Here is a 15,248-nt window from a genome sequence, read left to right on the forward strand (position 1 = left end):
GGAAAAGGCAAAATAAAAATCTGGAAAAAATCTGGCAGTCATTTCGTGGGGTGAAAGGTTAATTTTTCAAATAAAAGTCTTGGGGTACGCAAAATTTGAGGTGACAAAATTGCAAAATTTCGCGCCAAAATTGAAGTGATGACCTTTTTGCGGAACAGAGAAAATAAAATCCGGATAAAATCTGGATCATCCATGAAAAATCTGGATAATTGGACATCAAAGCTGCTACCTGGATACATGTTCAAAAATCTGGATAATCCAGCTAAATCTGGATACCTGGCAACGCTGCGTGTATTGCAACTGCAACTAAGTGTTAGTGTTGAATCGACGACGAAACACGCAGAGCGATAGCCGAACCACCGGTGGCAGTGGCTGTTTTTCATTTTCGCCACGGGTGTTTCAAACTTCGGCAAACACCGGAATCGAGGGATTTGGCTTCGTAAAAACACCGGCCGAGTTTCAACTTCGAGAAAGCATCTCGACAACACGCTCGCCTGCTCGTCCTAGCGCGGGTTGATTTGATTAGTGATGGAAAATATCGAGCAAAATCCGTTTGCGGGTTTTGATGTTTTCAATCAAACCTATCTCGCTTTGGCAAGGGAGTGCGAGGTTGCAAAAGCACTTGTTTACTTGTTAATTTAATGGTCATTCAGGATGAATCCTATATGGTATTTTGCAAGTGCAAGAAACAATTCGTATGCTTTGTGCCGTCAGCACCGTCAGCGATAATTCAACAACTATTGTTAGCGCCGAAATTAAACGATATTATCGATAAGAAGCGATCATCCAAATTAACGATAAATATTGATAACTTTTCCATTTGTAGATTTGGCCGTGAAATTTTAACAAATTAGACGCTGACTGGACTATTTGGCATTAATCCTAGAACAGAATACTTTTTGTTTTGTATGGCGTCTGATGATAGAGAAATGCGGTTGAATTAGTTTACTATAGCGTTCGTCGGCATTTGCGGGAAGCCCCAAAGAGAGTAATGTTTAATATTGATGATTTGTGGAACATAAAAATATGCAAGAGTAGAAATTTTTCTAAACATATTTTTTAATTTTTTTTTCACTTGGTTAGTTTTTCGAATGGACAAAATTATTGTTCAAATTATTGTCGAAAAAACCATACCGATCGAATAAACCGTTCCACAGTGTTTTATTTTGCCGTTTTCGTGCGATTGGATAAATAGAGAATCAAATGTTGATTATAACCATAATGCATGTTCGGAGATGTTTTAAGATATTCAAAAATGCATCTTTCGATGTAGGAAGATGAGTGATCAATCCACCTAAAGGTGAGATAGAAAATGTACTTTTTCATCAGATTGAGATAGATGCTTGATGTCTCCGGCAAAATTTTAGGTGATCTAAAAACAAGAAACTTGGCCGAAGACATCATGTTTCTATCGCTTACATATTATGAGCAACATAAAGTTTTCTATTAAGAGGTACTGAAAATCACAATTTTCATTATAACTTTTTTCTCAGATTTTTCCGAGTTTTCAAACCTTCTACAAAGTTATCAGTCATCCAAAAATGCATGGTTATGCAGAACATTGTTATTTTATATCTCCCAAAATAAAAAAGTGTTTTGGCATACAGTGAAACCTCCAGGAGTCGATATCGAAGGGACCATCGACTCAAGGAAATATCGACTCATAGAATAAATTTCTAAATACGTCAATTATTCATACATTAGATTGCATAGAGTTGTGTACACTATTTTTTGTCATTTTAAACTCAAGACATCAATCAATTTTATTATCTACAGAAGTCTAGAGTCAATATATGTTGCTTCGCAAATCGATCCAGACTATTATATTAAATATGTATTAAATAATGATATGTTTTATAAAATACTGTATTCGGCATTGTTATAGATAGTTAAAATTGCAATTCTGGAGAAAACATTTACCCTGTAAAAGTAACTTTTCCTTTGATAACAAGAGTTGAAAATAATTTTAAGAAATGAGGACATTTTTATATATCCGTTGATTTTTTACATTATAAATCTAGCATCTCTTGATATCAAGTGTCGAAATTTGCAAATGTTAACATGAGCTGTGAGCATCTGATTAAATGTTTTTATTTGAAAGGCTTTTAGCTGGTTCACCTCTGCATTTAAATGATTTCTAGTCCGGATGCTAACTGTCAAGCTTCCGGGATTATTGCGTTAGAGTTTGTTGTTTCGTCTAGTCTCGCTTACTTAAATTAAAAAGATAAATTAAAAAATTATTGAAAATCCGGTCTAGCCTATCATATTTGGACAACAGTCAGCACATTATTACTTTATTTCTTGATTTTCTTCATCCTCAGCGCGAATTAAGATGCCATTTACTCTTTCACGTCAGTAGAACTTGGAATTTGAAAATAACAAACAACTAGCAAAGTTACCATGCGGGACCATCGAGCGGAAGAAGCATCGAGTAATAGAAATATCGACTACTGGGATTGAGTTTGTATGGGAAATCGAAGGGACTGAAAATATCATCGAGTATAGGAAAATATCGACTAATAGAACATCGACTCATAGAGGTTTGACTGTATTTCGATGTTTTTGGAGATATTTTCACCTCAATCATCTCCAAATTACGCAATTTTACGCAAGTGGCAAATCCGTACGATAAAATAACTATCTTAAGACTTTCAATAATAGGCACAAACTTTTGTATGTAACAGTATGTAAGCAGCCTTTCCGCCTGCTTTTCAAAGCTATTTGATGCCGCTTTTTATATACAAAAATTTTAAAATAAAGAGTATTGAGTTTCGAAGGTGGCACTAAATGATCTTTAGTTCAACTTGCATGCATGCTTCGGTAAGGGTAAAAAAAAAGGTGAATATGTTAGAAATAAATTCAAATTTTTAAATTTAAATATTTTTTTTCAGTAATGTAGGCGTGGATGAAAATAGTAGCTTTTTTCAAATTCCATTTATTCTTCTTACCCGATTTCAAAAGGGACGAGCAGAGAAAAAGTTTTAATGTCCACTTTTGGCCACTCACTTGCTTCTGTGATAACAGGATCTGACGAAATGAGCAACCAATGCAGCGGGAAATCTTACTAGTATGATATTCTCTTTATCTGAAGACTAATGTAAGAAAAAACTCATATTTTGGTTAATCTATTTTTAACACTAACGTCGCCAAAGTGTGCATGCATAATTAGCTCAAGATCGTTTAGTGCTACCTTCGAAACTCAAACGGCTTACAAGGCGGCTTACATACTCTTACATACAAAAGTTTGCACCTATTATTGTAAGTCTTAAGTTGATTATTTCATCGTATGGATTTGCCACTTGCGTAAAGTTGCGTAATTTGGAGATGGTTGAGGTGAAAATATCTCCAAAAATATCGAAATATGTCAAAAAACTTTTTTATTTTGGGAGATAAACAAACAATGTTCTGCATAAACATGCATTTTTGGATGACTAATAACTTTGTAGAAGGTTTGAAAACTCGGAAAAATCTGTGAAAAAAATTACAATGAAAATTGTGATTTTCAGTACCCCTTAATAGAAAACTTTATGTTGCTCATAATATGTAAGCGATAGAAACATGATGTCTTCGGCCAAGTTTCTTGTTTTTAGATCAGCTAAAATTTTGCCGGAGACATCAAGCATCTATCTCAATCAGATAAAAAAGTAAATTTTCTATCTCACTTTTAGGTGGATTGATCACTCATCTTCCTACATCGAAAGATGCATTTTTGAATATCTTGAAACATCTCCGAACATGCATTATGGTTATAATCAACATTTGATTCTCTATTTATCCAATCCAAACGCTATAGTAAACTAATTCAACAGCATTTCTCTATCATCAGACGCCATATAAAACAAAAAGTTTTCTGTTCTAGGATTAATGCCAAATAGTCCAGTCAGCGTCTAATTTGTTAAAATTCCACGGCCAAATCTACAAATGAAAAAGTAATCAATATTTATCGTTAATTTGGATGATCGCTAGTAGAGACAGTTACGTAACTGTAATGTTTGCTCGAAATTAAAAATTTCGGAGGAGGGTCAGGCTGTTCAGTGTAACGTAATTTTAGGGGGAGAGTCATATCGAACGTTACCTATCGTTATATAAGGGGGAGGGGGTCTTAAATCTAGATTTTTAGCGTTACGTGATTTGTGTACGACGCCTAATGATATCTAAAAATGACATGTGAATTTTTATAACGAAAATGTCTGTTGGTGTCCAAAGAAACACGTCTGAGAAGAAGTTAATGCTTTAATCCACAAAACTAAGTTGAAATTAAAAAAAATCAATGCATAAGTCGTCTCGTAATCGATGTTAAAACCAATGAAATGCAGCCTTTACTCCTGCCAAATGTCCCAAAATCTAGTTTAGGTAAAAGTAAAAAAGTAAATCGAATCCCGTAATGTGTTTACCATTCACAAAACTATGAAAACATCAGAAATATATATTTTTTTCTGCTCAACTCTCACATAATCAAAACATGGATTTTTCTGCAAGAAAATATTTGCAGATGTTGAAGGAACAACGAACTTTTTATTGAAAAAAAAATCACATGTCATAGCTTAGAATTTTTATTTAGAGCGAATTGAGCTTATGCTCAAAAAGTCAAAATTTTGTATGCATTATATGTATTCAAACATTGAAAAAGAGTACAAAATTATCTTCAAACATACGTAGTTTTTAAAGTAACATCTCAACTTTTAGCAATAAGATACCTATTATTATTTCCCAAATGTTGTTCCTGAACATTAACAAACATTTCATTGAAAAACAATTTCAGGTTTGAATTTTGATTTAGAGGCAAATTGAGCCCAAATATTCATGATTTTGCATGTTTTACATAGTGTTATTTTTACTCAAAAGTCCTTCCTGAACATACACAAACATTTTAATGAAAAAATCATATATCATAGCTGTGAGACAAATTGAGCCTAAAATAACATGGTTTTGCATTTTTCATGTGGTTTTATGAAAAATATTTAAATTTTAAATAATCAGATACATATAATTTTCCCTCAAATATCTTTCTTTAACATCAACGAATAATTTATTATAGAAAAAATCACAGATCACAGCTTCGGGTTTTAGTTTAGAGGCAGACTAAAAAGTCATAATTTTGCATGTTTCACGTGGTTTTGCGAATAATATCTCGAGTTTTAGTAATCAGATACCTGTTATTTTCCCTCAAATGTCTTTCTTATACAGCAACGAACATTTTAGTGAAAAGAGAATCACATGTCATCGCTTTGAATTTTGATTTAGAGACGAATTAAGTATAAAAGTCACAATTTTGCATGTTTTACGCAGTTTTGTGAATAATATCTTAAAGTTTAGTGATCGGATACTAAATATTTTTCTTTAAATGTCTTACCTGAACATTACAAACATTTTCATGTAAAAGAATCATATGTCGTCGCATTGAATTTTGATTTAGAGGCAAATTATCACAAAAAGTCATAGTTTTGCATGTTTTACGTAGTTTTAGTAATTTAGTAATCAGGTACTAATAGTTTTTCCTCTAATGTCTTTAATGAACATGACAAACATTTTAATTAAAAAAGAATCATATGTCATCGCTTTAAATTTTGATTTAGAGGCAAATTCAGCACAAAAAGTCATAATTTTGCATGTTATATGTAGTTTTGTGAATAATATCTCAAATTTTAGTTAACAAACATCTATTATTTTTTCTCAAATGTCTTTCCTGAACATTAGCGAACATTTTCATGTAAAAAACCTACATGTCACCGCTTATATTTTTGATTTAGAACGATTCAAAATGATAATAATTATTGTACACCTCAGAGACGGAGGGAATAATATCAAAAAGATCAAGCGTTACGAAATTCCATTTTTATATAGTAGAGAAGATGGATACTCATACTGAGTCGAATAATACCTATGTGTTGTTATCATAAATTTTACATTTCAACCGAGTGTTATGAATATTTGCCTATCACATCAAAATTATTGTGATAGTGGTTGTAATTTAATATTTCTGAAAAAATCCTACTATGACTAATCGAATCTAAAATGATATATAATCGAGTCCATCCTAAGTACAGTGACGTTTCGATTATTTTTTTTTTCCTGTATGGACTTCCTCACTGCGACCAGAATCGTAGATCTATTGTGAGATATGCCCGGGTGTCTGCTGTATCCCGCACTTCTGTTAATAGCAATACCGCTATTGAGAAGTGGCATGCTTATTGTTATTGTTCATAAGTGCTTGTGTGTAATGTGTGTGATACTCTTCATTACACGCTTACTGTTCTACTATACCGATACTCGTTCCTCTTGCCAAATATCACCAATTATAATTCCCTGGAGAAGTTTCGTCGTGCGTCCTTCTGGCCAGTTTTATTGATAAGAGGGACTTATTTTTTGTTAAGATGAAGTCACGCAAAGGTATTGTAGATTTCAGCGTAAAGGTAGGGTAACTGGTGGGGAGCCTGAGAATAAACCCATGCTTGAGTCCTTTTTGACATCGGAATGGCCTGGTTCTACTAAGATTCGAACCCACGACCATCCGCTTGACAAAGCAGACTCTGTAACCTTGCAGCTACGCAACTCCCCACGTTTCGATCATACTACGATAAAAAAAAAAATAAAAAAGTAACTTCGTTTATTTTTTTGTAGCTGTTAAATTTACCGATTTAGAGCCATTTGACATAACTGACCTAGGGTTCCAGAAAAAAAATTTTTTTTTGCTTTTTTTTCAGTTCAAAAGTAATAACAAAGTTTTCTTCGGCTAACCTTAAGAACACAAAAATACGCAACTTTTGACGAAAAAACATTGTCGATATGTTGTATAGGAATAGTTTTTTTTCAATAAAACGTTCAATAAAACATATTTTCAAGTTCTTGTGGTCATCCGAAGAATATTCTGTGATTATATTTGAACTGAAAAAAGGCCAAAAAACTGTATTTTCGAAACCCACTCTAAGCCAGTCACGTAAAATTCCTCTATGTCGGTCAATTTAATAACTACAAGAGTTTTTTTTTTGTTGCTCAAAATGAGTTAGTCTATAACTGCGCCGAAGAATGTATACGGTTACTTCTGCAAATAAAAAAGTATTTTTTTTATTTCGCCGATTTTAGGACCACCCTAATTTTCATTTGCATATAAATAAAGGTCTTGCTATAAGAAACAACTTCTTAGAAGAAACTATGACTCTAATCGAAAACCTCATGTCCGCCTAAATTGCCTTACTGTACCACTGCACAGTGGTCCAATAAGGCAAAAAGTGGAACTTAATTCCATAGCACCTTTCACCTTCATCCTAACTTGAAAGTGTCTTCGGAACAATAGTTTGCATGAATGAAAGTGAAAAGTTTACTATACCAAAAAAAAAATTTTTTTTTTGTGTTAGGAGATAGAAGAATAGTTTATTCAGCAGAATTGTAGCAAACTCAAAAATATGAAACTTTGTTGAACAAATGAAAATCCTATCTTTTTTCGGTACAAAGTTATAAAGTATATTACACGGAACTTACTTAAAAGTTAGTTGCATTTTACACGAAAGTGTTGTTCGGAGGAATTGTTAGGACCTACAAAACACAAATTTTTGCCAAAGACCATAAATCTCCGGGACTTTTCCTTACAAAGTTATATCATAGTTTAGCTTATTTTTTCGATAATATCAACAACGTATAGGTTAAAAAGGGGTAAGTGGAATCATGATGTCAACACTTTTCCATTAGGTTAAGGTGAAGTACTATAAACTCCTTTAGGTTCCAATTTGTCCCAAATCACCCATATAAGAGTACGGCGAGCATATGTTACAGTAGGTTTTCATATATCAAAAATACTAACTCTTTTGTGTTGAGAGATAGAGGAATGGTTTATTCGGCAAAGTTTTAGAACGTGGAAAAATATGAAACTTTGCTGAACAAATGAAAACCCTATCTTTTTTCAGTACAGAGTTACAGAGTATTTTCTGTAGAAGTTACTTCAACAAAAACGTGTGTTTTGTATGTCCAAATGCTTCTCTAGAATAACGTTTTCTTGTAAAATGCAACTAATAAAAGTGAAGTGCAAAAAATTAACTTTTATAGAATATACTCTGTAACTCTGTACCCAATGAAGATAGGATTTTCATTTGTTCAGCAAAGTTTCATATTTTTTCTACGTTCTAAAATTTTGCCGAATAAACCATTCCTCTATCTCTTAACACAAAAAAGTTAGTATTTTTGATATATGAAAACCTACTTTAACCTATGCTCGCCGTACTCTTATATGGGTGAATTGGGACAAATGGAACCTAAAGAAATTTATAGTACTTCACCTTAACTTAAAGGAAAAGTATTGACATCATGATTCCACTTGCCCCTTTTTAACCTATACGTTCTTGAAATTATCGAAAAAATAAGCTAAAACATGATATAACTTTATAAGGAAAAGTCCTGCAAAGATATACGGTCTTTGACAAACATGTGTGTTTTGTGTGCCCTAACAATTCCTCCGAACAACACGTTCGTGTAAAATGCAACTAACAAAAGTTAAGTACAAAAAACTAAGTTTTAAGTAAGTCCCATGTAATACACTTTATAACTTCGTACCGAAAGAAGATATGATTTTCATTTGTTCAACAAAGTGTCATATTTTTTAATTTTCTACAACTTTTCTGAATAAACGATTCTTCTATCTCTTAACACAGTAACTTTTTCATACTTTTTGACAATTTGCGATTTTGCGGGTCATTCATACAAACAATTGTTCCGAAGACACTTTTAAGCTAGGATGAAGGTGAAAAGCGCTATGGAATTAAGTTCCACTTTTTGCCTTATTGGACCACTGTGCACTAGGCTTTGTTGGTGCATATCTGTGAGCGTGTGACCATCATTCTTACACACGAAACTGAAAATGCTCAATTCTAGACTTAGTTGACTCAATTTCATACTTTCACGGAAAAAAGACAAATCATGTAAAAAAAATACTTATTGCAGATTTCGTACGTAATTACGGACTAGAAAAGATAAAAGGAGACACCTACGACTACGCGCTAGTGTAGGGTTACATCAACAATGTCTCTAGTTAAATCTTTTATATAATACGCTTGTATTTAACAACGAATGACCTGGTTGTACTGAGATTCGTGCCCGCAACCTTCCGCTCTGTACCAATGAGTAGAAAATACACGGCTAGTTTGTGCTTGTCAAACATTAAATGTCAAATCCTCAAAATACTCGTAACAAAGAAATCTTCTAAAACTTATGTTTTGAAATAAATTAGTAGAACCTTGAGTGCTTTATGCGAACAATATTCCTGCATGCTCTTTTAGCGATCCTTGACACAGCAATAAAATACAACTCTTGATTTTTTTGCAGACATTAAGATTTTGTGTTCGGTTCTGTTTTGGGTTTGAGGTTGCAAAAACAATAACAACAACAAACGTACCAACCGTGAAACGTCACCCATGTACTGCCTCATACTTAAGCGAACTTCATTCTCATTATGAAATTCACAATAATAAGTGCATTTTTTTCTGTGTATTTGGGTAATATTATTGTCAAAAGTTATTTTTTTTCGAATGTCCTGTAGAACAAAATCAGAAGTAGCGCTTCTAGCGTTCAAATAGGTGACTAGCGCTTTTGTCATTTTCAATGTGTCTTAATGATTTTACGTGAGTGAACTATATTGGTATTATAAGATATTTGGAGACATAGAACATAGATTTGCCCACGTAAAAATGTGTTCAGCTAAAACGTAGGTCAGAAGACGAACCTATTATTTAATTTTGAAAATATTTTTAAATATTAGAGTTATATGAGACAAGGTATCAAGATATTGTTTCACATGTTGATCGTTATAAAAGAGCTCAGAACAAAAATTTGTATAAATCTGTTAACGACACTAATTTGAGACCAATTGTGTTCTTGGAGTCTGCTTTTGAAGCCGAACAGAAAAGTAGCTCTGCGGTAAACAACAGAGTAATAAACCTCCAGATCGTCCCTCCTGCAGATTATTGTTAAAACCTATGTTTAAAATTCCGATGCAGATAAGAATAAAATGATGATGATCGCCATCAAGCTGATTGACAACGGCACCGCTGTAATCTTGAAAGGAACTGGGCATACAAAATGTATGTATAATATAATGTTACAATAATAACCTCATTGCAAACCAAGGGACAATGAAACGACCTCATTAGAGACCTCCACCCCGATCGATTTTTTACCTTCTCTACGTCCAGATCAGTGCCATCGAGAACGAAAAGACGGAGTCGATCGTCGGTAGAAAATAATGCTGGACGAAGAGGGGATGGGAATGATTGCCTCGATAGGTTTCCTATCTTCCTACTGCCACGTAGAACCAACGAATGCCGTGGTAACCGGACTAGATCAAAAACCGATCAATTTCTTTTCGCTATTCTCGTTCCGTTTTCGTCTTATCTTTTCTGCCAGATCATCCGTACCTTTGCCGGAGAGCTTGAGCCGAATCCCAAAGGCTGATCGGAAGAGGCGAACACAAGACCGCTATTCTATCGCGTTAAGTATATCTTAATTCGAGTGAACAGAATTTATCACAGCATTGTGCCACGGCAATTGAATGTTGCATTTTTATAGCGCTTTCCATGGTCCGTTCGTGTGCTCTCGAATCCGTAGCGCAACGAACATTGGAATCACTTTTTACGTGGGGAATCTGTACCGCGTTAAAACCATTTCCAAACAAAATTAAACTTTGCCTAAGGATATCGTTTACAATCATTGCTTCAAATCGTCGTCCATGAAATGTCATTACGAATCGGAAAGAATAGCTAAGTAGACTTTATTTTCCATTTTCTATTGAAATATTCTCGACCGTAGTTCAGTGTAGTGTATCTTGTACTAATATCTACGTAAAAAAATTGTAATTACCAAGCTATTTACTAAGAAGAATCGCTGCCAGGCGAGAACATTGGTTTATAACCGCGTGCCGCGTGATTTTGCAGGTCATAAAACAAGGGCATCAGCCACTAAACTAGTGTCGTTAATACGTGTTAAACTATGCCTATTCGACGAACAAATGGAGAAAATTTAGTGCGTTTCTAAGAATAGAAGTAAAGCCATTTTGAAACGTAATCAACTCCAGGGAAATGTAAAATTGCTTCCTCAAATTTCCGCTTCAATTTAATGCACCACTAAATGCTTTTAATATATCGCCGGAGGCTATTAACAGTTTTAACGTGCGCGTTGCACTTTTGCAATAAAACTATCACTCCCTGTTTCTAACCCTTCTAACTTCTTTTATTTGAACCGGATTTTTCCCAGAAGGTTGTTATTAAACGTTCTCTTTTCTCAGCGTAAATGAGAAAAGTTATTCCTCACGGCTAGGAAGATTAAATATGGCACTTTGGTAAACTACTGCCAGCACACGCCGATGCGAGTTTGCAGGAAGCGGAAAATACCTCTCCGCCGCGAAAGGCCTAGCGCCGGCCTGACAGACGAAAGGCGTAAAAATGTTGCGAAGAAATAAGAAATTATCTTGCGAATGCTATCGGCTGCTATGAAGTTAATTTTTATTCTCCACTTTTTTTTTGTTCGCTCCACAGTTGCACCGGCAGCGGCAGCAACAACATCACGACCTGATCTCTTTCTGTTGCTGTTAAATTTTCCGAACATGAACCTAATTAGGTGCCTTTTCTTACATCCACAGCAGCAGGCACAAGAAGACGACTGATCACATTAGCGGATGCCACCAGCCACAGACCACAAAATTGGCTGTGGTCAGGTCGTTTAGCCCGTACGCGCGCGCCCCTGAGAGGAAGGAGGGCAGAGAATAGCGAATTTATCGTGGCGCGATTCTGGCATCGTACCACCAAAGGGTTTGCAATAGGAGCACGTAAACGAACTGGCAATTACGGGTTAATTCTCTTTGCTGATTCAATTTGATACGTGCGATTTGATGCGTTGCGCGCTGTTCGCCTGATTTACCTTGTCGAAGTATGTTTCTCTGCGTCCGTGTCCGCCGCCTGGGACGGCAAGCTGCAGTAGAAGGAATCACTCCAGATAAGTCTGGTGCCCTTCAAATACGCATGCAACCGAGTGCCAATCAAGAGGCTCTTAATCACATAGGTATTATGTTTCTTACGAAAATCAATCGTTCACTCGTCATTTAGTGAAGAGCAATCAGCGGTAATTGAGCCGCCTTATGCAATAAAAGGTAAAACAATGATGGCGTATTAAGCCTATCAAAATGGGTTTAAAACTCAGAGATGTAATTAACATATGATGGTATAGGCGGAAATAATACGTGTAAAAATCATAAAATATCATTTTGTTTTGATCCAAGCCAAACCAAACAGCATAAAAAAAAACATGTCAATTTTACAATTGTCTAGTTTGTTGCGTCCTTTCGCAGTCAGTTGTCAGATAAAATTCTAAAAAAGTAAAGATCCTGTTCAACAGATTCATCCTGGTTGAGTAATTAACTACTCTTGAATTAGTTTTTGCGGCGGGGCTACACCAAGATTACACCCATTGTCAGTCATGTCATTTTTATCTGCCATTTGACATCTGGTGGTTTCCGGACCACCGAATTCGCATAATAATGTACAACCAAGTTTGCAGTCCGTGCTTCGCGTTCCAGTTTGCTCTTTGTGATAATCGTCTTCGAGTTATGTCAAAAATGATGATGAACCGTTTGTTATCAACAACGATGCGGTTGCTCGGTTACGGTTATGAAAAACAATCGTTGGAGATAGTTACAAGAGAATCAATGCCGAAAAGTTTCACTTTTTGAAATCTTCTCGAACACTTGCTTCTACCGATTTTTGTCTCAATTCAATGATTGTATGCTAATAATTCTCATTAGTAACTGCAAGTTACTATGACTTATTTACTTACTCCTGCAGCCTAGAGCCGTAGTGGCTCGTGCCGTATCAAGAATTTTCCTCCATTCTACTCGGTCCTGGGCTACTCGTCGCCAATTTCCTAGACGTCTCGATACTCGCAAATCTGCTTCAACCTGGTCAGGCCAGCTAGCACGTTGGGCCCCCTATTTCAGGTGCCGGTGGGGTCCTTGGAAAGAACCGATTTTACCGCACTGTCGTCCGGCCTCCCGACCTTCGTCAGGTGCACAATGGGAATCTTTCCAAGTAGTGTCTTGTAGCAGGCCTGAAAGCCACACTCCCAACTCTGCGGATCCGCTCCCCGTATCTTCAAGCAAGTGGCTTAAGCGCCACCTCGAAGAAGACCACTTGCCTGTCTTGGATTGCCCGTGTCCGTGGGAGGCGAATGTTGGTTTCTTTCGAGCCTCTTCCTTTCATATACTTGGTTTTCGACGCATCTATTCCTAGTCGAATTCTTCTAGCTTCCACTTTCAGTCTGGCGTAGATTGCCTCCACCGTCGCTGAGTTTCTCGCGATAATGTCCAGGTCGTCTGCGAAGCCTATTACACACTCAAGGGCAATGTTGAATAACGTGCAGGATAATCCATCTTCTAGCCTCAACTATTTTCGCGCATCGAAGGAATTCGAGAGTGTCCCCGACACGCACACGTAAGGGGCCGTTCCTAAACCACGTGGTCATGTCGTGGTCTTTTGGTCAACCCCTCCCTCCCTGCGACTTTAACCACGTGGTCTTTCATTTGTCGAGTGCCAAAAATTCACTTAAATTTTTTACATTTTTATAATTAAACTTCCAGTACATTCTATATTTCTGAAATGCAAAAGCTTCATTCTTGACTTGGTGGCAACAATAAATTAAAAGTCAGAAAAAAAGACCACGTGGTCATTTCGTTAACACAGCCCCCCACCTCCATGCGTGATTATTTGTGATCTTTTGACAACCCCCCGTCCCCTCTTTATGACCACGTGGTTCAGGAACGGCCCCTAACACATCACTCGGTCTAAAGTAGCTTTGAAAAGTCGCGTCAGTTTATCCGGAAAACCGTAGTCGTGCATTATTTGCTATAGCTGGTCTCGATTGACTGTATCATACGCTGCCTTGAAGTCCACGTACCATGATGGGCAAATGCCGGGAGTACATTTCTGAAAGATTTGCCTGAGAGTGAATATTTGTTTTGTAGCAGCGCGTGCTTATGTGAAACCCGCTTGGTACTATGAATTTTTTCGCTAAAGGAGATGAACGGCGGAGTAGGTCAACTCATTTCGAGCTCGTCGGATACTAAGATAGTTTTTCCAAGCTTTTTTCTTCCTCTCCATCACTTGCTGGCATAACCAGTCATTTTGTCGGCTCGACGTTACCACACCTAGTGCCGCGGTTGTGGCCTCTCCAATGGCCGAGCGTAACTTCCCCCACCCATCGTCGAGACTCGAAGCACATAATTCTTCCGTTGAAGGTAGTGCCTCATCGAGTAGTCAACTACCGGATGTTTGGCCGAGGAGGACAGTTACCGTGAAAAGTTTTGAGCGCACATGTACTGCTACTAGGTGGTGCTCTGAGTCGATATCCGTACCGCGGAGAGAGCGTATGTCTGTAATGTTTGAGAAAATCAGCCATCAATGAGAACGTGGTCAATTTGATTTGTTGTTCGGTGGTCAGGTGATCTCCAGGTGGAACATCTTTGCGTGGAAAAAAGGTGCTTCTAATAACTAGGCCCCGGGAAGCTGCGAAGTTGTTGCATCGTTGGCCGTTGTCGTTCGTGTCGGTGTAGATGCTTTGAGGTCCTAGCACCGGTCTACACATCGCTTTCCTACCAACCTGAGCGTTCATATTCCCGATGACGATCTTGATGTTCCGTGACGAGCAGCCTTCGTATGTTGCCTCCAACTGCGCGTAGAACGATTTCTTTTAGTCGTCAGGTCTACCTTCGTGCGGGTAGTGCACGTTGATGCTGCTGTAGTTGAAGAAACGACCTTTAATCCTCAACAGACACATCCTCTCGTTGATCGCCTTCCAGTTGATCACGCGATTCCGCATCATGGCAATAACACAAAAACCCTTTCCCAGCACGTTGCTCCACCGCTCTGGAAGAACTGGGCCTTGCCTCAAAATAAAGCGACTTGTAACAAAATTAAGCGACTTGCAATTTTCAGGTACCGAGTTTCCACTCGTGGTCCGTTTTTCGTTGCCTAGGTCCATGCCGAATGTTCCGAGTTATATTTTCTTGATTGTTCGTAGTGTAATTGTTCAGGAGGTTGCCTTACTAGGGCCACGCTACCGAGTCTCGTGATTGGGCTGCCATCTTGGGTATAGCGTTCGAAACAGCACGTTTCTTTATTCAGCCGCCAGCTCCGGGTCAGACACTGTTATGAGCCGCCCCTAACTTGGAAAACAGACGCTCATGAAGGCTGGGTTTTTCTCTGAGAGGTCAATCCACC

The 15,248-nt window shown here is 37.0% G+C and overlaps 1 protein-coding gene across 1 annotated transcript in view; it reads left to right on the top strand.

Annotated features, from left to right (window-relative positions):
* The window catches only part of LOC129724553 (uncharacterized), a 37,592-nt gene that overhangs the window by 17,267 nt on the left and 5,077 nt on the right, over window positions 1-15,248 (top strand). The window lies entirely within an intron of this gene.

The sequence above is a fragment of the Wyeomyia smithii genome, chromosome 2 (assembly GCF_029784165.1).
Source record: "Wyeomyia smithii strain HCP4-BCI-WySm-NY-G18 chromosome 2, ASM2978416v1, whole genome shotgun sequence".
Taxonomy (NCBI): Eukaryota; Metazoa; Arthropoda; class Insecta; order Diptera; family Culicidae; genus Wyeomyia; species Wyeomyia smithii.